At 43.4% G+C, this 23,904-nt stretch overlaps 1 long non-coding RNA gene across 1 annotated transcript; it reads right to left on the reverse strand.

Annotated features, from left to right (window-relative positions):
• Positions 1-15,178: 15,178 nt before the first annotated feature.
• LOC112626929 lies at positions 15,179-23,546 on the reverse strand. The gene is made up of 3 exons (XR_003119987.1): positions 23,438-23,546; positions 21,100-21,696; positions 15,179-16,760 (listed from the first exon to the last, which is right to left on the reverse strand). It is a non-coding gene; the product is annotated as an uncharacterized LOC112626929 (long non-coding RNA).
• Between the last annotated feature and the right edge of the window lie 358 nt (positions 23,547-23,904).

Genomic DNA, 23,904 nt, shown 5'->3' on the forward strand with positions numbered 1-23,904 from the left:
CACCCAAAGCATTCACCCAACTGTGTGGGTCTCCATCTAGGGAGATTAATATGATTGTCTCCCCCCAGCATAACCCAGCTGTGTGGTGGGTTATTTTGTAATCCCAATACCTTGGGAGACTCAGGCAGGAGGATCGCTTGAGGCTAGGAGTTTGAGTCCAGCCTGGGTAAGATAGCGAGACCCCCATCTTTACTAAAAGCTTTTTAAAAAACGCTTACCTGGGTGTGGTGGTGCATGCCTGTAATCCATGCTACTCAGGAAGCTAAAGAAGGAGGATCCTTTGAGCCCAGGAGGTTGAGGCTACAATGAGCTATGACGGTGCCACTACACTCCAGCCTGGGTGACAAAGTGAGACTCTGCATCTAAATTTTTTTTGTTTTTTTTGAGACAGAGTCTTACTCTGTAGCCCAGGCTGGAGTGCAATGGCGCGATCTCGACTCACTGCAACCTCCGCCATCAGGAGTCAAGCAGTTCTCCTGCCTGAGCGTCCCTAGTAGCTAGTATTACAGGCATGCACCACCACTGCCAGCTAACTTTTGTATTTTCAGAGTTTCAGTAGAGATGGGGTTTTGCCGTGTTGCCCAGGCTGGTCTCGAACTCCTGGCCTGAAGTGATCCTCCTGCCTCAGTCTCCCAAAATACTGGGATTACAGGCATGAGCCACTGTGCCCGGCCTAAAACATTTTTTTTTTAATTAAAAAAAATTAATATAAATAAATAGCACAACTCTACCTAAAGTCTGGATGGTGTGGAAGTCTCTGTAGGTTTATTCTTTTTTCCTTTCTTTTACTCTCTACCTATGTCAGGAGACTGAAACAGCTGCATAGCAGCTGTTCAAGAAAGAGTTTGAAAGCATAGAATCAGCAGATGGTAGGAAGAAATCTTCAAAACCCCAACCCTGCCTTACCTCCTTTCTTCCAAGGACAGGAACATTCATTTTTTGTGTGTGGATATAGGTTTCCATGAAGATTACGTTCCTTTGCAACAAACTTCCCCTGCTTTAGCACCATGGCGTGGTAACATCTCTGATTTCAAAAAAGAAAAAAGGAGAGAAAGGCTTTGAGGAAACCCAGAAATTCTTTGGGATTAACCAGTGTTTCTGTGAACCTGTCGGAAGCATGGTTGAATTCCTTAAAGCACAAGTGTGCTTTTAAAAGTTCACAATAGCCGGGCGCGGTGGCTCAAGCCTGTAATCCCAGCACTTTGGGAGGCCGAGACGGGCGGATCACAAGGTCAGGAGATCGAGACCATCCTGGCTAACACGGTGAAACCCCGTCTCTACTACAAAATACAAAAAAACTAGCCGGGCGAGGTGGCGGGCGCCTGTAATCCCAGCTACTCGGGAGGCTGAGGCAGGAGAATGGCGTGAACCCGGGAGGTGGAGCTTGCAGTGAGCTGAGATCTGGCCACTGCACTCCAGCCTGGGCGGCAGAGCGAGACTCCGTCTCAAAAAAAAAAAAAAAAAGTTCACAATAAAAATAATTTTAATGACTATATAACATTCCATCAAAGCCACATTTAGTAATTTTTCTTTACTGTTTCCCATTGTTGGACATTTAGGTTGTTCATTCACACACACACACACACACACACACACACACACACATATATATATATATATATATATATGGATTTTGAACATCCCTGAGAATAAGTACTTGTCTGCATTTCTTATTGTTTTCTTTCAGCATGGATTTCTGGTTGTGCAATTACTGGATAAAAGACTATGACCATTTTAAGGGGTTTAAGTATACACTGTGAAAGGGTTTCTTTTTGGAAATTTGAGATGCCCCTTGTGAGATGGATAATTATGGTAGGGAAAAGATATGCAGAGTTAATCATTGGCATTAGCTGCTGGCCGTATTTACATGGAAACTGCACTTTGGGCTATCAGTATGCCCCACATTGTATCTTTGTTTTTGAACAGCAAGCTGACCCAACAGATGGTTGTCAGGGTCTGTCTGTTTAGGGGAAAAACTTTACCATTCCAAATGCGAGATTCAAGAAATGCCATGATTCTCTGTTTCCCACTGGAGCAGCCGGGACTCTGGACTCCCTGGAGGATGTTGAGGCCATGAGGGTCGAATCTGCTTTCTGGCCTCAGCTAAAGCATTCATTTCCACTTAGAGGTATTCTCCTCTCTTGAAGTGTTTTTCTGTGTTTTCTTTTTCTCAGAGCTCATTGTACTTTTGAAAAGCCAGGCCCCCTCCTTTCCCCTTCCCTTGCCATGTTGAAAGTGGTGCATTTTTCTAAATTGTCTAACCAGGCAGAGCAATTAGTGCCCAAGGAGGCAGGAGGCCGATTGCTTTGCAGAATGAATTGTTTTCATGGGAACAGCGTTGAGAGGACTTTACTGAGCAAGAAAGCTTGCCAGCAACCTTGTTTGGTGCTGGCCCTCCTGTTTGGATTTCTAGAAGTTGTTTATATTTGCTGATGCTCTAATAAACAGACCTTTCATGAAGCAAATCCTTGAAATAGTTTCATTCCCGGCATAAGTCCTTGTCACCGGTCAGATGCTACAGCACAGAACCAGCTGAGATTAACTGTGGTCTCTGCTGTTTTCTGGTAAATAAATCAGTCATTGCTAAGTCCTGCTTTTTCACCTTATGTGTGAAGGCTTTCTTCAACCACCTGGTCTCTAAACATTCATCAGTTGGTTGAGTGTGTCAGGTCCTGTTTGGACACTGAGGTTTGGAGTGAGGGATGAGACAGAGAAGGTCCTGTTTCTCACTGAAGTTACATTCTAGGGCTTGTAGTCAGACAATAAACTGATAAATAAACACAAAGCATGGCAGATGCTGATAGGATGTGCAGAGAATTAGACCAGTCTGCTGTGCTGGTGGCTTTCTGTCTCTGATTGGGTGGTCCAGAAAGGCATCTCTGAGCTAACTTCAGAGTGACAGCTCAGACTGGCATGTTGAGAAGAGGGCGAGGATGCCAAGCTGAGGGAGCAATGCGTCAAACCAAGAAGACTGGTGGGTTTAATAAACAGAAAATCAGAAGGAAGGGCAGCATGGAAAGGACTCAATGAGCATGTGGGTGTGGTATGAGATAGGAAGGCCAGGTCACCATGGGCCTTGCACGTCAGAATAGGGTTTGGACTGGGTTTGAATCTAAGCATAATAGGAATCACTGGAGGGTTTTAAGCAGACGATATTTTGTGGCTTGAGTTTTGAACAACCCACTCTGCAGGCTGAGTGTTGGCTGTATCATAGGAGCAGCAGAGGAAAGCAAGATTAGTAGGGAGCCCCGTAGTGGCTCACGCCTCTAATCCCAGCGCTTTGGGAGGCTGAGGGAGGTGGATCACCTGAGGTCAGGAGTTCAAGACCAGCCTGGCCAACATGGTGAAACCCCGTCTCTACTAAAAATACGAAACTTAGCTGGGTGTGGTGGCAGGCACCTGTAATCTCAGCTACTTGGGAGGCTGAGGCAGGAGAATTGCTTGAACCCAGGAGGCAGAGGTTGCAGTGAGCCGAGATCATGACACTGCACTCCAGCCTGGGGAACAGAGTGAGACTTGGTCTCAAAGAAAAAAAAAAAAAAAAGGGTTAGTAAGGAGCCCATTATGTATGGCAGTCCAGGAAAGAGATGATGATGGATTGAGACTAAAACGGTAGCAGTGGAAACAGAAAGCAGAAAGTAATGTCGGAGTTGGGATATGTACTTGTGTGATTTTTCTCTAACTACCATCAATTCTCCATTTCTCCAAAACCAGTTGGGTGTCCAAAAATTCAATTCAATTCACTTCTGATACTAACTCCAGAGTGAGCCCAGATCCCACAGGTTGAGGGTTCAGACCTACAAGACTGTCCCCGTTTCAGGGGGACAGTTTCATGAATGAGGTGTCCAAGGCTACCCTTAATTCTGCTTGGGCTACCACAAAAGTAGGGGTTCCCATGACCTCCTCCCACTCAGGTTTGGTGATTTGCTAGAATGACACACAGAACACAGGCAAGTGCTCTTCTTCCTATTGCAGGTCATTATAAAGCACACAAATGAGGAGTTGAATGAAGAGTGCATAGGGTGAGGTGCAGAACGGTCTATCACACAGGAGCCTCTGTCCCTTTGGAGTCAGTGTGTACCACCCTAAACATGCTCAGAAGCTTCCCTAGCCTGTTATTGAAGTTTCATTATGCAGGCATAATTGATTAAATCATTGCCATTGATGATTGAACTCATTCTCTAGCCTGCTTCCTATCCCCGGAGGTTGGGGGATGATGGTGAAAATGTATACCCTCTAATCACATGCTTGGTTCCTCTGGCAACCAGACCAGCACGCCTCGTGAAGCAATCCAGGGGCCCTGCCAAGAGCCACCTCACTCACATAATCCCAGGTATAATTGAAAAGAGTTCATTATGAATAACAAAAGACACTCCTATCACTCAAGGAGTTGCAAGGGTTTTAGGAAGTCTGTGCCAAGAACAGGAACAAAAGCCAGGCATATATTTTTTATTATACCACTGTAATTGCAGTAGAATTCACAGACTTCGACGTGGGGAATTTGGAAAAAGAAAGTGTGCGTAATTCCTAGTTTTCTTGCCCAAGTATCACCAAATTGCCCTGGTTGGTTTAGCTTATTCAGTAGGAAAGACATATGACATATCAAAGCTTATTTAGATTACTCTGCATTTAATTCTGTCCCCAGCATTTTCTGGGAGGTGGTGAGAACAAACTTGGAAGCAGGAGAATTGGAAGCGCTAGTTAATGTATTTAGAAATGTCAAATTGACTGGTAATTCCATGCCCGCCGTAATATGAAAAAAGAAAACCGCGTGTGAGCGTGTGTGTTGGGGGTGCAACATCCCGCCATGTTGCCAGCCTCGGTCTCAGTTCCAGGTCTTGGAGCTCCTTCCATTCAGCAGTTTCCTTACCCGTGTGCTGATCTCAGGTGTGGGCTCCACTCTCTTGATCTCAATACACATGACAAGAGCAAAGTTTGCAGCAGGGAGGGCTATCCAGAGGTGAAGTGGCTGCTGGGGAAGCGAAGTCCCAGCAGGGTGAGGAGCTCAAGGACAGCAGCACCGTTTCTGGACACAGGCGGGGCTCCTGGGCGTGACGGCTGCCGGGGCTGCAGGACACGGGCCAGGCAGGTCTCCTGAGGCTTCAGGGGCTCCAAGTCCCTTGCATCTCTCCCACATGGCCACTCCAGGTCCAGTCCTTTCACGAGGAAACTCCCAGGCCTCTTGTTTTCTCTGTATGTCTCCTCATTTTCCTCACCTAGAAGAATTGCTTTCTGGTCTTTGGGGGAGAAATCCCTTCTTCGGGGATGTTTCTGCCAGCAATTTCCTTCTCTCTCATTTTGCGTAGCCCGCCGTGAAAATTCTAAAGGACCTTTGCTTTAGTTTGGAAATAGGGCTATGCGAAGCTAAAAGATCTGAGCTTTGAGTTCGCGCACGCAGAACTCCCTTTGAAATGGGGTGGATGAGGAAAAGTGCTGGGGGATTTGGAAAGGAAAGGGAAAAACATAGAAGGAAAAAAATTATTTAATATACTGAAAAGAATTAACTTGACCCATAACAAACAGGATTTCAACCCAATATTTCTCTTTAATTTAATTTAATTAATTTATTTAGACACGGAGGCTTGCTCTGTCACCCAGTCTGGTGTGCAGTGGCGTGATCTCGGCTCACTGCAGTCTCTGCCTCCCGGGTTCAAGCAATTCTCCTGTCTCAGCCTCCCAAGTAGCTGGGACTATAGGCAGCCGCCACCATGCCCGGCTAATTTTTGTATTTTCAGTAGAGACGGGGTGTCACCATATTCAGGCTGGTTTCAAACTCCTGACCTCAGGTGATCCACCTGCCTTGGCCTCCCAAAGTGCGGGGATTACAGGTGTGAGCCACTGCGCACAGCCTAATATTTCTCTTTTAGATAAGGAATCTGCTTTCCTGTAATTTTCTGCAAAGGAAGCTCTTCTATGCTTTTGGCTAAGTTTTGGTAAGTAATCTTATTTTATTTTTTTAAATAATGAGTTGAAAGGCTTTCCAGATATCTGAGGAAGCTGTGAAAATGACTGAAATAATCTGTGGCCACAGAGAAGCTGTTTATGAGAAAATATAAACAATAACCTCCATTTAAAAATGTTCCCTTCCAACCGGCCACCCTTTCCTCACAACATCGCCTACTTGTGGAGGCTTTACCCCATTGCACATTGTTCTCTCTTTTTGCCTTGAAGCTGGTGGTCTCGAGTGGGGTGTGAGCCCACGGGGTTGATGTGTGGGGAAGCCAGGTGGCCTGTTTGGATGTGAGAAGAAAATATTAGGATTTACAATTATGTTTTCTGTCAACTCCTTTAAATGTTTCTATTTTGTTGATGTTGTAATGTTAACACAATGAACATGGATAGAATATAAAAATGAATACAACTGTACAATAAAAATATTCAGGATTCCTGACCTAGAAATCTTACAGTTTCACATTTTCTTTTCTAAGCCTGATTCCCTAAGTCATTGGTCCCGCAAAGCCAGGGTTGCTTGTTAAAAGTGTTTCTTCTCACCCTTCATTGTGTTTCAGTTGGTCTTGGGTTGGGCCCAGCAGTATGCATTTTAAGAAGGTTCCTAAATGGTTTTTAAATTGTTCCTTTTTTTTTTTTTGAGACAAAGTCTCACTCTGTTGCCCAGGCTGGAGTGCAGTGGTGCGATCCTGGCTCACTGCAACCTCCACCTCCCAGTTTCAAGAGATTCTTATGTCTCAGCCTCCGCAGTAGCTGGGATTACAGGCGTGTGCCACCATGTCCCACTGATTTTTTGTATTTTTAGTACAGACTTGGTTTCACCATGTTGCCTAGGCTGGTCTTGAACTCCTGAGCTCAGTGATCCACCTGCCTCGGCCTTCCAAAGTGCTGGGATTACAGGGGTGAGCCACTGTGCCTGGCCTTTTCTTTTTTTTAGACAGGACCTCGCTCTGTCGCCCAGGCTGGCGTGCAGTGGTACAGTCGTGGCTCACTGCAGCCTTGAACTCCTGAGCTCAAGCGAGTCTCCCACTTCAGCCTCCCAAGTAGCTGGGACTACAGGTGTGCACCATCATACCCAGGTAATTTTTTCGATTTTTAGTAGAGACAAGGTCTTACTATGTTGCTTAGGCTAGTCTCAAACTCTCAAACCCCTGAGCTCAAGCAATCCTCCTGCTTTGGCTTCCCAAAGTGCTGGTATTCCAGGCGTGAGCCACTGCGCCTGGCCTTCTTTTCAATTCTTGCAACTACATAGCCTTCCATTACTCATTGCACTGTGAGTGAGTAGTCAGATCTCTGCAGTTGTTCCCTGTAATTATAAACAATGTGACAGTGATTTCCAATGATGTTTTTACTGGCCTTCTGTTCCTGCCCTGCAGCTCGGTCCCCCACATCTGGTAGATGGCCTTTGACATCAGAATCTTTATACTTCTATGCAGTTATGCTCCCAGCAACACTGGCATGGGGCATGCCCATGAATGAACTCAAGATGTGACCTTTTAAATGTTACTCTTAAGACCTCAAGCTGTGGGGTGAATACAAGGAAAATGTCATACTGAATGTTATACGGCCTGACCAGTATAATTTCCTCTATTTCCACCACAGGGAAGAAAACACTTGTGCTTTAGCTGTAGATTATTTCTTATTTTGATAGTGTGTAGAGAAAGAAACACAAAGGAAATAAATGAAGGCGGGGCCAATTGTGCATGAATGAGCAATAACCTCACCTTGTGATACTCAAGCTGGGGCGTGCATACCTCATGCAGCCAGTGCACATTTTCCAAGTTTCAAGTGGAGGCCTGGAGAATGTTAATGGCTTTGAGTTCTAGATACTTAATTTCTACACGTCCTCTTTCCTAGAAAATGATTTGCCTCAGAAGGTGTCCATGACAGTGCACGGCCCTTCTCCTTCCCACCTCTCCTTGCAAAATATCATTTTTGCTGCTTCATAAAGGACACCTAGACCCTCTTCTATGTCAGCTTTATTATGTGGCCTTATTTGTAATGCATAAACTTCAGGGAGGCCAAAGAAATGGACAACTCAAAACACTACATTGGTATCGCATAAGTTTTTAAAATTCATGCACCCAAACCTTGCCTAGTTATCTCATTAAGAAATGTATTTCCAATTTTTGTTTTTGCATTTTATTGCTTATTAAGTACCAACATGTATGTATTTATGTTGTTTGGATCAACTTTGCTTTTTTTTTTTTAAAGTTTTAATTTTATATTTTTGAGGCAGAGTCTTGCTCTGTTGCCCATGCTGGAGTGCAGTGGCATAATCTCGGCTCACTGCAACCTCTGCCTCTTGGGCTCAAGTGATTCTCATGCCTCAGCCTCCCAAGTAGCTGGGATTACAGGTGCCTGCCACCACGCCCAGCTCATTTTTGTATTTTAGTAGAGATGGAGTTTTACCATATTGGCCAGGCTGGCCTCAAACTCCTGACCTCAAGTGATCTGCCCACCTTGGCCTCCCAAAGTGCTGGGATTACAGGCGTGAGCCACCACACCCGGCCTGGATCAACTTTGGACTAATAAAAAAATTGATTCCTGAAATTCCTGCCCTCCAAATTTTAACACTTAAAATGATATGAGCACAATGACTTAAACATTACATAAACTTAAAATTATCTACCCGTGTTTGATCACTCAGGATGATCAACAGAAGACAAACATAAAAATATATTACATTATGATAAATTTTGTGGGAAAATGAAATAAAAATATATTTTCAAGGAGAAAAGAAATAATGGAAAATTCCTGACTTTTTCAAAAGAGCTTATATATATATATATATATATTTTTTTTTTTTTTTTTTAATTTTAGACAAGGTCTTACTTTGTCACACAGGCTGGAATGTGGTGGTATGATGATAGTTCACTTGAACTCCTGGGTTTAAGTGATTCTCCCTCCTCAGCCTCCCCCGTAAGTAGTACTACAGGCACACACCACCACACCTAATTGTTTTATTTTTCTTTGTAGAGATGAGTCACCTAGGCTATCTCAAACTCCTGTCCTAAAGCAGTCCTCCTGCCTTGACCTCCCAAAGCGCTAGGATTACAGGCGTGAGCCACTATGCCCAGCCTTTATTAATATATTTAAAAAATGGATGGTGGTAGAGTTCTAATTGCTTTAATATTTCAAGTAAGAGTCTTGTTTTAAAATATTACAATTTAGATATGCGCCAGAAATTATATCCTTTGCAACGGCAACCATTTAAACCAACAATAAAGAATTTTAGATGTCAACTTAAAAATGTATTAGATGATCAAAAGTCTGAAGGGCTTAACCACTGGTTTACAATGTTTTGAGCTGCTGTTGGAGGCGTTATATAATAGGCATTTTTTTTTCCTTCCAATGAGTTCTTTGTTTTTAGTTTATTCATATGTTTAAAATATTTTCATCAGTCTTTAGTCCTATCACAATGGGGGAACGTGGACACTTTTAGTTGCTGAAGGACAAGAGCTGGTAAAGAGGAATCTATGGAAGATACACATGAGACAATGGGAACATTGATGGCCATGAGCCCTGGAGAGAGGGGGAGTGGCAGGGACGCACCGCTGGGAAATGCAGCTTGGATCGAAGAACGTGAAGAGGCGGGCCGGCCTTTTTCTCTGCCTCTGGTGGGAAGGAAGTGAGAATGAAAGTGGATGTTACTAACTTTGATGGTGATGGTGAAGATAACAGAGTGGAGTTTTGTTTAGCTAATACAAGGCAAAGCGCCTCACTTTTCTTGCTGAAGAAAGAAGTTATTCTTTTTTCTTTTGTTTGAGGGTGAATGAAACAGAAGTTGAGTAGTCAGCATGCAGCATGCAAAGGTTTGGAACTGCCTCCTTTAGAATGGGAGAGGAATCTTTAACCAAAGTCTACCAAAAGATTTTGAGATGGTGCCTAGGGTCCGGTTGTCTTCTGACTATGACTATTTACTTACATGTGAGTCAAATGTTGGGCTTACTCCTTGACAATGAACTTTTATTTAATTTTGCTTGTGAGATAGAATCCTGCTGATTTGCAATTCCCCCTCCCTGCTAAACTGCTGATCTCTAACCATTTTTCTAGAAGTTGGTTCTCTCAGGATTTAGACAACTTCACTGTTTTCTTCTTCTTCTTTCTGTTACAGCAGGAAGAAGAAAATGCAGAGTCTAGTTTGTGTCTGGTGCTTATTCTCCACTGTGAATGAACCCCAAGCCTTTTCTGGTCCTCAGGCTCTGCATCAGCCCATTTAAATGCGAGAACCAGAGGGACCCTGGAGTCACTAACTGGGAACTTGTGTTGTGATGTAGGAAGAGGTGGCCCACAGGACCATAGGCAGGTCCCAAGCTAACATCTTGTGTCTCAGAGCTTATTCATGGACTTTAATAATGGATGACAGCAGGGATCAAACTGAGCTGCTATTTAAATTGTCTAGTATTTGCAATGCCTAACAGACTATGCCCTGAATATTTGCTACTGCCGTTTAGCCTCTTAAACATGACCTTGCAATGCCCTCGTCCTGTTTTCTTTACCTCATTTACCCCTTTCTTCTGAACAATGCTCTATGCCAAAGATTCACAACAGAAAGTTAGCACCAAAATTAAAGTAATTAACAGCATAGCTTCCTTATCACTCAGGGGTTCGTAAACAAAAACTAGATCTTGGCTTAAAAATGTTTATCTGAGGGTTTTTTCTTTAATTAAAAAATTAAAAAAATTAAAAAAAAATTTCTAGGTCTTGGCTTAAAAATCTGTATCTGAGGGTTTTTTCTTTAATTAAAAAAAATTTGCACCTGGTGTTATTTTTGGTCGCGAGCACAAACATCTAATAAGCACTTTCAATCAGCTGTGTTAGATTGACTGTTTCTCACTCTGTTATTATTTGCTTACTTCTGTCTCCTATACTTTATTCTCTCCAATGTTATAATGGGGGCATGTCATGGTGCCTAAAAACCATACAACGCAGATCATATTCTTTCTGATCATAATAATCCACTTTTAGAGAAGCCTCGTGAATCTTATTGCTTTGAACCGTAGGCATTTCAGATGAGTGGTAGATTGAGTTTGATTTAATTTTGTAATGGGCTACTCAATCAGCTTGCAGCTGTGAAATGTAGGCTAACCCCCAACTCCCAGCTCCCTAAAGGAAGGGAGTCTAGTGTGGGAGCTCCAACTTGGATACGGCTTTGTGTAGGAGTGAAGCTCTTTTGGCCCCTGGGACAGACTTCCTGAGAGGAAAGTCTCCCTCACCAGCTCTTCTCCATCCACCCTTCTTTTATAGTCTCTGGCCTTGGAAATAAATCTGAACACACTCTCTCTTTCTCCTCCCTCCCTCCCTTCCTCTCCCTCTCCCTCCTGCCTCAAGACCATGTGAGTGCAAATCAAAAGCCACAGATTCCCGAGTGCAGGAAATGTAACTTAATTTATTTTCCAATAATGGAATTTAATTCCTATTACAAACCTTCATTCTGCCAGGCAGCAAAACCTTTATCTAAGTTAATTTCGTCCCCACCCACCCTCCTTATTTTTAATGGGGTCCAGCCTCATTTCCAAGGAGCTTTACCTGGCACCTCTGCCTGGTGGGGATGGGAGGGGGGGTCTGGCTGTCCCTGTCATCAATCCACAGCACTCATTTCTGCCCGCCTGTTGGTCGTTAGTTCATTCAGATAATGCTCTGGGGTCCCCTGGCTCTAACAGTGGATGCCTGCCAGGCATGACCTCCAGAGAAATACCTGCGTGCCTCCCGCAGGGCTGCTAGATGGACCTCCTGTCTGGGTAACCACCCTATTGTGCTCACTGTGCTGAGGCATTGGGATTTATTTTTTAAAAATGTAAACAAAGGTTTTATTTATTTATTATTTACTTTAAGTTTTGGGATACATGTGCAGAATGTGGAGGTTTGTTACATAGGTATACACATGCCATGGTGGTTTGCTGCACCCATCAACCCGTCATTTACATTAGATATTTCTCCTAATGCTCTCCCTCCCCCAGCCCCCCACCGGTGCCATGACAGGCCCAATGTGTGATGTTCCCTGCCCTGTGTCCAAGTGTTCTCATTGTTCAATTCCCATCTATGAGTGAGAACATGCAGTGTTTGGTTTTCTGTCCTTGTGATAGTTTGCTGAGAATGACGGTTTTCAGCTTCATCCATCTCCATACAAAGGACATGAACTCATCCTTTTTTATGGCTACATAGTATTCCATGGTGTATATGTGCCACATTTTCTTAATCCAGTCTATCATTGATGGACATTTGGGTTGGTGTGTGATGCCCACCCCCACACCCTGTGTCCATGTGTCCCCATTGTTCAGTTCTCACTCATGAGTGAGAACATGTGGTATTTGGTTTTCTGTGCCTGTGTTAGTTTGCTGAGAATGATGGTTTCCAGCTTCATCCATGTCCCTGCAAAGGACATGAACGCATCCTTTTTTATGGCTGCATAGTATTCCGTGGTGTATATGTGCCACATTTTCTTAATCCAGTCTATCATTGATAGGCATTTGGGTTGGTTCCAAGTCTTTGCTATTGTGAATAGTGCTGCAATAAACATACGTGTGCATGTGTGTTTACAGTAGAATGATTTATAATCCTTTGGGTATATACCCAGTAATGGGATTGCTGGGTCAAATTGTATTTCTAGTTCTAGATCCTTGAGGAATCACCACACCATCTTCCACAATGGTTGAACTAATTTACACTCCCACCAACAGTGTAAAAGTGTTCCTATTTCTCCACATCCTCTCCAGCATCTGTTGTTTCCTGACTTTTTAATGATCACTATTCTAACTGGTGTGAGATGGTATCTCATTTTGCTTTTGATTTGCATTTCTCTGATGATCAGTAATGATGACCTTTTTTTCATATGTTTGTCGGCTGCATAAATGTCTTCTTTTGAGAAGTTTCTGTTCATATCCTTTGCCCACTTTTTGATGTTTTTTTTTTTTTTTCTTGTAAATTTAAGTTATTTGTAGATTCTGGATATTAGTGCTTTGTCAGATGGATAGACTGCAAAAATTTTCTCCCATTCTGTAGGTTGCCTCTTCACTCTGTTGATAGTTTCTTTTGCTATGCAGAAGTTCTTCAGTTTAATTAGATCCCATTTGTCAATTTTGGCTTTTGTTGCCATTGCTTTCGGTGTTTTAGTCATGAAGTCTTTGCCCATGCCCAAGACTGGGTCTTGCTCTGTCGCCCAGGCTGAAGTGCAGTGGTGTAATCTCAGCTCGCTGCAACCTCTGCCTCCTGGGTTCAAGCGATTCTCCTGCCTCAGCCTCCCCAGTAGCTGGGATTACAGGCACCCGCCATCATGCCCAGCTAATTTTTTTGTATTTTTGTAGAGACAGAGTTTTACCATATTTGCCAGGCTGGTCTTGAACTCCTGACCTCAGGTGATCTGCCTGCCTTGACCTTCCAAAGTGCTGGGATTACAGGTGTGAGCCACTGCGCCCGGCCGGCACTGGGGTCTTATGGCTTTCCCAGGACGTGTGTGGGTCCTTCCAGGAAGAGGGTGTAGGTTTCAAGCCTATCAGTGCTCTTTTGGGATTGGAAGGAGAGAGGTTGGGTCTTAGGGCTTCTTCTTAGGCACCCATCAACTCTCAATCTTCCTTGTCTCCTCTGAATCTTTCTTTCCCCTCTTTCTTCTCACCGAAGCAAACTTCATCTTATCTTTAAGACAGAAAAAAGAACCTCTGCCTGATATGAGAATTACTTCCCAGTGTTTTTAGGCTGCAGCCCACCTAGGCTTTTTAAACTCAAAAGCTGATAGTAGCAGCCTGCTTCCTGTCCCTCTGTTCTTTATACCACTATCTTTTTTTTTTTATTTTTTTTTATTTTTTGAGATGGACTCTTGCTTTGTCACCCAGGCTACAGTGCAGTGGTATAATCTTGGCTCACTGCAACCTCTGCCTCCTGGGTTCAAGCGATTCTCCTGCCTCAGCCTCTCAAGTAGCTGACATTACAGGCACTCGCCACCATGCCTGGCTAATTTTTGTATTTTTAGTAGAGACGGGGATTCCTCCATGTTGGCCAGGTTGGTCTTGAACTTGTGACCTTACGTGATCTACTCACCTGGGCCTCTCAAACTGCTGGATTACAGGCGTGAGCCGCCATGCCTGGCCCCATGATCTGATCTGATTGTTCTCTACAGCATTTTCATCAACTAGTACTTTACTTTTTTAAATTTTCTAGTTATTTGTTCATTGACTTCTCCCTACTGGAATACAAAAGTCAATAAAGATAAAGACTGGGTCTAATTTGTTCACTGCTTTATTTTTCAGCACTTAGGACAGTGTCTTGCACATACATGGGGCTCAATAAATGTTTGTTAAAAAAAAAAAGTGAATAAATGCATGGAGCTGATGATCTTGTCCTTTGAGTTATTCCTTTCTTGAGGCAGTGGAAGTGGCCTGAGCTGGGGAAAGGGCTTTAGAGCCACAGATCCAGAAAAAAATACATGGATAATATCCCAGGATGTTTCCCATTACAAATAAGCACCAGGTAATAACTATATGATTTATAGGCTTATTATGAAAATGGGGTTGTTTTCATAAAGGTAGAAGCATCTCTGCCCAGTTCCTTCGAGGCAGATATGTTTCACTTTCTGATGTGTGTGCCAGAAGGACCTTGGTGATTTGGAATGTAGCACAATCTTTTGTCTCCAGATAGCTCAGTAGAGATTTTTTTTTTTTAAGTTACTTTTTAAAAATCTTACTTATTTAGTTACTACAAAATTGACCAAAGTAAGTCGAGATATTCTGTTCTCAGTCATATTCATGTGTTCTAGCTGGAGTCACTGCAAAATCCTTGTTTACATTTTTCTTGGAAACTCTTGATATAGCTGGTTGCAAAACCACTGTGGAATGCAATAAAACATGAAAACGAAGACGCTAGTGGGAAATGGACTTGCAGTTTATGATGTTGTTTTCTTCTGACAAAAATACATGTACAGATAGATTCATTTTTACAAGCCTAACATATTTTTTCTAAGCTGCTTTGTTCTAAATAGAACTGTCGCGCCTACTTTTTTTCTCCCAAATCTGAACTGAGTATGAAAGAACAGAAGTATTTTGAAAAGATTTACCGACTCACTGGTGTATCTGCAGTTGAGATAGCAGACACCAAAGACATCCACTGGGGAAAACCTGTGAAAATTCATAAGGTCACAAGTCTTTGTGCAGGTTCTCTTGGGTTGCAGAGAGGAGAGATTTGGAATTCTCTGTGAAAGTGCAGCTTAGTCATAGATCACAAGCACCGGCAAGACTAATATTTTAAATTATATGTTTATTCTTGGTACTGAATGATTATCCTGAACCTAGGGAGTTAATGTCTTTGCAGTCATTTAAAAATACTTGACAGTAACAGACCCTTCTCTGCCAAATGATCACAAGTTAGATATTGGGGGGTTGAAAGTATAGCTCATTTTTGCAGATTCTTGTGTGTTTGAGGACCTATTTCTAAGAATTACGCTTTCCACATAACTCAAGCCCTAGTCAAGCTTTTCCATTCTGATAGCCTCCAGTTCAGATGTTCCTCAATTTATGCAGTAGCGCTCCTTTGAAAATGCAACTAAGCTAGACCATCTTCTAAATGTACTGAAAGCTCTGGCTGTAATAAATCACGAAAAGCGATATCTTCTCCAAACTGAATCACTACCTCTAATGTTGCTGACTTTTAAATTTGAATTCCCTAAGGTTTGGCTTAAAGCTTGGCTTTGGGCCAAGCTGCCATTAGGAGATTGTGCGGGTGACTCCAATACACTCTGTGTAATTGCTGTCAGGCTTCTAAATGGTCCCAACTAAAGGGTGAGACACATTTTTTATGTAATTTTGTAGACAGCAAAGATACAATATGGAAATTGTATTACAATTTCCACTTTACATTAGCTGTTGCTGCTTATGCGCATATAAGTAAAGTAATAATAAAGGTGTAATTAAATTGGAGAGAGGAGTGTATATCTATCCTGTTGGTGCTTGTCCTATTGTAGAGAAAGTGAGAACATGATATAATCTGGTAATGTGGCCACGTGGGTCATGACTCTTTGACCATATATACATTATGTGCTTGAGGCCACATTTCTCATCCATTTTCCCCATTCACTGTCAAATGGAGCAATTTATGAACCAGATGTCGGAAGGAATGTATTTATTACAGGGCCTCTGCATCTAAGTTCCTGCTATATGGTTTTGTGGCTCATAAAAGAATGCAGGCTTGCCCAAAATATCATTTCCCTGTAGGCGATGATTGTCGGTACTACTCATAGAACTCAGGGGCTCTCTCCTGTTTCCCTGGAATGGGGAAAAATGATTTCCCACTGAGAGCTAAACTTTGAAATCATCTCATATGAGATTAGAACTATTAAAAAACACAGAACCCTTAAAAAAGAAAAAAATTACACAGAACTCTTAAAAAAGAAAAAAAATGTCTGTTAGGACTTTGTAACCCAGTGAAAACATTCTTTCACTAGCTGTGGAACTACCATCATCCTGAATGGAGGCTGAGCCCACTCGGAAGCTTGACTAGAAGGAGAGTCACAGGCAGACATGGTATTACCCGTCTTAGCCCTCTCTGGGGGAAGTTAGTTTGGCCAAGAAGCTTCAAATGTTAAGGACTCCAACTGACGCCACTCTCTCTATTCTAGAGACAGTAGCTCAAAAACATGACATTTCCAGTTCATCTTATTCGTTCTATTCTGATTCCAGTTTCTCTAGGCCGCGTACTGAAGCTAGCTCTTTCTTTCTTTTACAGGTATGCATGCATTTCTCAGTTCAGTGAGTCAACTGGACCTTGCTGTATATCAGAGGACATACCTTCATCTTACATCCTTGATTTCTGTGAATGTGCACCTGAAAGATCTCATATCAATCTTACACAAACAAACAAAACCCCCCAAAACCTTTGAATACCCAGTTTTCTTTGTTCAGTCAATGAGTATTCATTGTGCACCCATGAGGCGCTCATGCCACTCTGTGAGGCCTTTTGAGAGAGGGCAGAGGATGCCTGGCTCAGGGCCACTTTCCTCTTAGAAATATCTACGGGCTTTTTTCTCTGTTCCCTCCTCCACTTGAGCCTTTCTTAGTGTCTGATGTGGCACTGTTGTCACCAGATGGTCACTCAACCTTTCAAAAGCTTTGCTAATTTTCACTAGCTTCCTGCGTGGCAAAAATGGAAGAAACTTGAGCTCTGCTTTGCAGATGCGGTTTGTGAAACCGTTCATTGCAGCCACCCTTCATGATCACTCCTAGGTCTGTCCCTTCTTTGGTGGAAGGCTTTTGGATTTAGGGGAAAGCGCCTTAGCGCACAGCAGCATTTTCACTAACAATTGGTTGTAAAATCTTGGGTCACTCTCGAGATGGAAAGAGTCTGAGAGATTATCTGTTGTAGCACTCAGGCTTCCAAAAGGAAATTGAGATCCAAAGAAGCCAAATCCTTTGGCCAAAAACATATGGCCTAATTTTACTCACTTTCTGTGATTAGGGGCTAATTTCCAAAAGTCTTCAGCACTGTGTTTTTTGCTTTTTCTTTTTCTTCTTTGCTTATGGATGCTTCTGACAGTCATTCTGGTACTCCTCAAGTTTTTAAGGTTCAATGTAGTCAAATTCAACTTTACTCGGATTCCACTAGAGGGTAGGTCATACAATTGTAAAGAAGCAGACAGGTTGTGTTGCAGGACATGCCAAGATTGTTTAGTTCTGATTAATACTAAAAATCAGGCAGGGAGCAGTGGTTTATGCCTGGAATCTCAGCACTTTGGGAGGCCGAGGTGGGCGGATAACTTGAGGTCAGGAGGTTGAGACCAGCCTGGCCAACATGGTGTGAAACTCTGTCTCTACTCAAAATACAAAAATTAGCCAGATGTGGTGGCACATGGCTCTAATCCCAGCTATTCAGGAGGCTGAGGCGTGAGAATCGCTTGAACCTGGGAGGCAGAGGTTGCAGTGAGCTGAGATGGTGCTACTGCACCCCAGCGTGGGTGACAGAATAAAACTATGTCCCCCCCACCCCCAAAAACAAACAAACAAAAAACAGTGAGGCAGCTGCCTCAGCAGGAAGACATGTGGCTCTGCCCCTGTTGTTTCTAGGACCCTGTGCATTTGGTAGCATTAATTTGTCTTCCAGTGTTGTTTGTTTTATTCATCTTTGTTGTAGACAAGTAGTGATCAAGATCCTCTAAGAGACAGCTGTGGTAGGCAGGCTTCTCAGATGGCCCATGAGGATTGCCATCGCCTGGTTTGATGGCCGTGTGCTATTCTCTCTCCCCTTGGGTTAAGCCCAGTGACCTGCTTCTAACCAACCAACTCCAGCTAAGCTGAAGGGATGCCACAGTTTTCAAGCTTCAAGGATTAGCTTACAAAAGACTGTGACTTCCGTTTTGCTGATGGACTCTCCTTATTGCCTTCTTGGCTTGAAGACTTTGAGGAAGCAAGCTGCCATGATGAAGAGGCCAACGTGACAAGGAACTTCTGAGGGTGGCTGCCAGCCAACAGCAGCAAAGAACTAAGACCCTGAGTTCAACTGTCTGAGAGGAACTGAATCCTCAAAACAGTCTCATGAGCTTGGAAGAAAGTCTTCCCCAGTTGAGCCATAAGATGGCTACAGCCCAGCTCACCCCTTGATTGCGGCCTCTGGAGAGATCCCGCAGTGGAAGATGCAATTACACCATTCGCAGCTCCCTGACTTACAGAAGCTATGAGATAATAAATATGTGTTGGCTTAAGCTGCCACTTTTGGAGAAATGTATTATGTAGCAATAGATAACGAATATGATAGGGAAAAAGGTAAGACAAAGTTATAAGCACGAGTTTAAGTGCATTGCCAACCATACTAATTTTTGCATCACACGTGACCTGAATTTGACAATTTCAAAATGTAAAGCATTTTGAATGAAAGTGCATTCAGACAAGAACATGTGAGAGTCCTCTGTGTCTTTTAAATCTACAGAGGCAATGAAGCAGCACTCGTGACTTAATGTGCAATTTGAATTGCACCAGATTTTTCAGATGAAAGCAATTGTAAAATGTGGAGGGAAGATGAAGTGATACTTGCCATTTTCCTATTAATACTTACACAAATCATGACAGAACTATATATTGGACACCTGATGTATACTAGGTAATGTGGTAAATGATTTTGCAGCTTATTTCAAGGAATTCTCTCACCAACTCTACGATGGAGGTAGATTATCCCAATTTTTCAGGTGAGAAAAGAATGCATTGGTGAGTTTTCCAATGCCTAGTTGGTGACAGCGATAACATTGGGACCCAGTGTGTCTCACCTGAAAGCCTGTGTTCACAGTTTTCAAACTTAAAAAGTTGTCTAAAGTTGTTGGACGTGGTGGCTCATGCCTGTAATCCAAGCACTTTGGGAGGCTGAGGCGGGTGAATCACTTGAGGTCAGGAGTTCAAGACCAGCCTGGTCAACATGGTGAAACCCTGTCTCTATCAAAAATACAAAAATTATCCGGCATCATGGCACACGCCTGTAATCCCTGTTACTGGGGAGGCTGAGGCAGGAGAATTGCTTGAACCCAGGAGGCGGAGGTTGCAGTGAGCTGAGATTGTGCCACTGCACTCCAACCTGGGCAACAGAGCGAGACTCTATCTTGGAAAAAAAAAAAAAGTTGTCTGAAGTGACAGCTATTCCTCTCCTCTGCTTTGTTCAACCAATGGTAGCAGGTCATTACAAAAGCTACCTTTATTGTTAAAAAAAAAAAATGAATTTTCTGAGTCTAAAAGTCACTCTTTTTCCAAGGGTATATTTGCAATTAATCATATTCTGACTTGTGATTTTTTTAAAGTTGTCCTCCATGTCAGTTTTATTATTACTTAGACTTTTTTCACCCTACAGATTTTTGTGTTATATTCACAATTATATTAGTTTTTTTGAGGACAGGAATAGTTTTTTAATACTTTCATGTCTCCAGCCACATTTGTCACTGTATTTTGGAAATAATAAGCATCCGGTAAATCTTTTTTGATGAATTTGATACACTCTGAAATGAAAACAGTAATAACCTGAGGGATTGTTTCTCTCTAGGAAACCGTCAGCTTCGTCTAAGGGACCAGAGCTGCCAGGAAAGAACCATGATCGGTGTTGCTCAAAGAACCAGGAGAAATTACTGCAAGACCAGTCTTATGAATTCTCTCTACTGCAGCTTTTTTGCTCCTGGACCACTTCTGAGAGAGATCACGGGTCAATTAGGATAATTAACCATCTGAGTTTACCTGGGACTGATGGGTCTTCACTACAGTCTCAGACAAACGAGGATGAAATGATCTTCCTAGCAAGCATATGCATTTCGTGGGAAGGGATGCGCTTTTGCATCTTTATTTGGCTTGTTTTTTCTATGACTTTAAACGTAACCAACCAACTGACTAACCAACCAATCAACCAACCAACCAACCAACCAACCTCTGGGTATCTTAAAAGGTGTACTGGAGCCTACTGTTTCATAAGCATTGTATGTTTTCTATCGTAAATATTAGCTATATTTAAACAGCAGTTTTAGCATGGGAGATCTAGTGGTATTTTGGAGGTCACTATCATCAATATTTAGCCGTAATGTGCAGACAGGGCCCCTGGGTCTGTTCCGTGTCACAGATCTCCTTTGAAGTGCTGGAGAGTTTTGCCCACTGAGCCACTAGGCAGGGGACAGAGAGGAATAAAGCGGGTTATTTGCATGCACTGCAGGTCCAAGACAGCTGTATCAAAAGCTCACACGCCAGGCTATTTAATTTGTTGGCTGCTCAGTGGAAAGAGGCCTGCTGGGCAGGGTGGGTTGGAAGAATTAAATGGAGAGAAATATACACCAGTATAATTCACACTACTGTTTCTTGGCTGCACTCACATGTGGATAAAAAAATTTTCCTACCCTAGAGCTGGCATATTTGTTTTGCCACTTTGTCTGAGCTAGTACCCTGGCAGCTGAAAGCTGGTGGAGAAAATCACCCAAGTGAGCCGAACTGGTTTTTCACTTCTGGTAATTTTGAACTTTCATTTGGCACTGCCTGGTAGTTGGACTGTGTTTCTCTACTAGGTGGTCATTCCCAAACTTTCTTCTTCCCCTCAAACCACGCACACATCCTATCCTTCAGCAGACAATCTCGCCTCCTGCTTCACGGAGATAAACAAGTATGTCATCAGCTTTGGTCCTACGACTTGTCACCGCCAACTACAACAGTCTACCTCTACCTTCTGCCACGTGTGCCTCTCCAGCTCAGTTATGCGGGAAGAACTGTTCCTCCTCTGCCAGGATGAACCATCTTGCGTGTGCTTCGTGTACTCCTTGGTTCTAGGCATCAGCGTCTGAATTGGCCCTCAGCAATCCCCATCTCCTCCTATTTGTACTCTTCTGCAATCTCCTTACTTAGCGTGTGGACCTAGTGACTTGCTTCTAATGAGAAGAATATGGCAAAAATGATAGGCTGTCACTTCCAAGATCAGGTTATAGAGGACTGTGACTTTCATCTTGCTTGTACTCTGTCACCAGCTGGCTCTGATGAAGCACCTCCCATGTTGCAAGGTGCCTTATGGAGAGGTCGTTATGGCAAGGAACTCAGGGCAGCCTTGGGCCAACAGGAACAATAAACAGAGGTCCTCAATTCAGTAGCCCATGAGGAGTTTGCATCCTGCCGACAACCATCTAGGGTGACTGAATGTGCATCCTTCGCCAGTTAAGCCTTAAGATGACGGTAGCCTCAGGTGACACCTTGATTTCAGCCTATGAGAGACCCTAAGCCAGTAGGCCCACCTAAGTGACACCCAGATTCCTAACACACAGACCTGTGAGATAATAAATGTTGATTTAAGTCAAGTTGTTTTACACATCAATAGATACTTAACAACAGATCTGAAAATTTTCACACCTATATTTGATCCTTGATTCAGGATGAATACCTGCAGAAGTACAGCTTGCTTTCTATCTCTAAAATGGTGCTGTCCAATAAAATATATAATGAGCCACAGATGGGAACCATATATTTTTCAGCCACATTAAAAAAAGTAAAACGAAACAGGTGAAATTAATTTTAATAATGTATTTTATTTAATCCATATGTCAAAACTACATTGTTTAAATATGTAATTCATATACCACATGATTAAAGAGATAATTTAGATATATATTTTTTGGACTGAGTCTTTTAAAACCCATGTTTATATTACACTGGCAGACATCTCCATTCAGACACCCAATGGACCACCTGTGGCTAGCAGCTACCATATTGGACAGCTCAGCTTGAAAGTGAAAATCTTCGCCGGGCGCAGTGGCTCACACCTGTAATCCCAGTACTTTGGGAAGCTGAGGCAGGAGGATCACCTGAGGTCAGGAGTTCGAGACCAGCCTGGCCAACATGGTGAAACCCCATCTCTACTAAAACCAAAAAAATTAGCCGGGCATGGTGGTGCCTGCCTGTTGTCCCAGCTACTCGGGGCAGAGGCTGAGGCAGGAGTATTGCTTGAACCCAGGAGGTGGAGGTTGCAGTGAGCTGAGATTGCACCATTGCACTCTAGCCTGGGCGACAAGAATGAAATTCAGTCTCAAAAACAAACAAAAACTCAGTTTGCTAAAAAAACACATTTCTCTTCAAACTTTTTTTTCTGTTTTATTTATTTTCTATTATTATTATTTTTAGAAAGAGTCTAGCTCTGTCACCCAAGCTGTAGTGCAGTGGTGCCATCTCAGCTCACTTCAATCTGCCACCAGGGTTCAAGCAATTCGCATTTCTCAGCCTCCCAAGTAGCTGGGATTACAGGCCCATGCCACCACGCCCAACTAATTTTGTATTGTTATTACAGATGGGATTTCACCGTGTTGGCCAGGCTGGTCTCGAGCTCCTAACCTCAGGTGATCTGCCTGCCTTGGCCTCTGAAATTGCTGGAATTACAGGCGTGAGCCACGGTAACTGCCCTTTTTTTTTTTTTTTCCCTGTTTTAAAAAAGCTCTCTTTTGCTGGGCACAGTGGCTCACACCTGTAATCCTAGCACACTGGGGAGGCCAAGGCAGGAGGATCACTTGAATCTGGGAGCTAGAGACCAGTCTGGGCAACATAGTGAGACCCCATCTCAAAAGAAAAAAGGAAGGAAGGAATAAAGGAAGGAAGGATGGAAAAGTCTCTTTTGAGAATTATCCAACCAGTTGAGTTTGCTTCTGTGGCCTCCCCGGGTGCCCTGTGGCCGTGGGGACACAACCAGCACCGCATTGAGGGAAGAGCTAGTCCCCTATCCCCACGCCGTCTCTAGACGCTGGCTTCTGGGAAATGCCTCATTTTGTTGGTGTGTGGGTTTTCCACCATAGTCACTGTGCCCAGGCTCCCCCACGCCGACTCTCTCAGCACAGGTCTGCCCTGCCCTTGTCAGGAGCTCTGCCATTTCCCCCTCGGTTCTCCCCTAGTTCCGCTGATTCTCCCGGGACTTGGAAGACGCCTCCACTGGCTCTCAGCTTTGGGCTGTCCTTCCTGTGCCTCTGCCACGGGGTCTCCTGGCCCCACACACTTTGGTGACCCACGGCAGGCATACAACCTACTAATTTTCAGTTCTTTTCCTCCTCAGGGCCTATGAGAAATTTTCAGGGTCTTCTGCAGGCCTCACTGGAAATGAGGGGGCCTGGGGTGGGCACCTCCCTGCTCTTCCGCGCTTGGCCCAGCCCCATCCTCTTCTGCTGGAGCTGCTCCGTGTGGGACAGGCAGTCTGGGAAGCTGCCCCGCCTTAGGATTCCAAATGGAAACAGCTTTCTGTCTTTGGATTCTCCTACGTATGATGGAGATTTCTCTCCTAGCCCTCATACCCATCAGCCTAGATTATCAACCACAATCTCTCCTTTTCCCCCAACCTGCTGAAACAATCAACGGTATCTGATTTTTTTTTTTTTCTCTCTCCAGGCTGTTAACTAAAGAGCAAAATGAGAAACTGAAACAAGCAAACAAAAAGGTGTGGACAGTGTTAATTCCTTTCCCCAGTGTTAGGAGTTACCCTGCAGTCTTCCTTATTCCA

Source organism: Theropithecus gelada, chromosome 6, assembly GCF_003255815.1.
Source record: "Theropithecus gelada isolate Dixy chromosome 6, Tgel_1.0, whole genome shotgun sequence".
In the NCBI taxonomy this organism is placed as follows: Eukaryota; Metazoa; Chordata; class Mammalia; order Primates; family Cercopithecidae; genus Theropithecus; species Theropithecus gelada.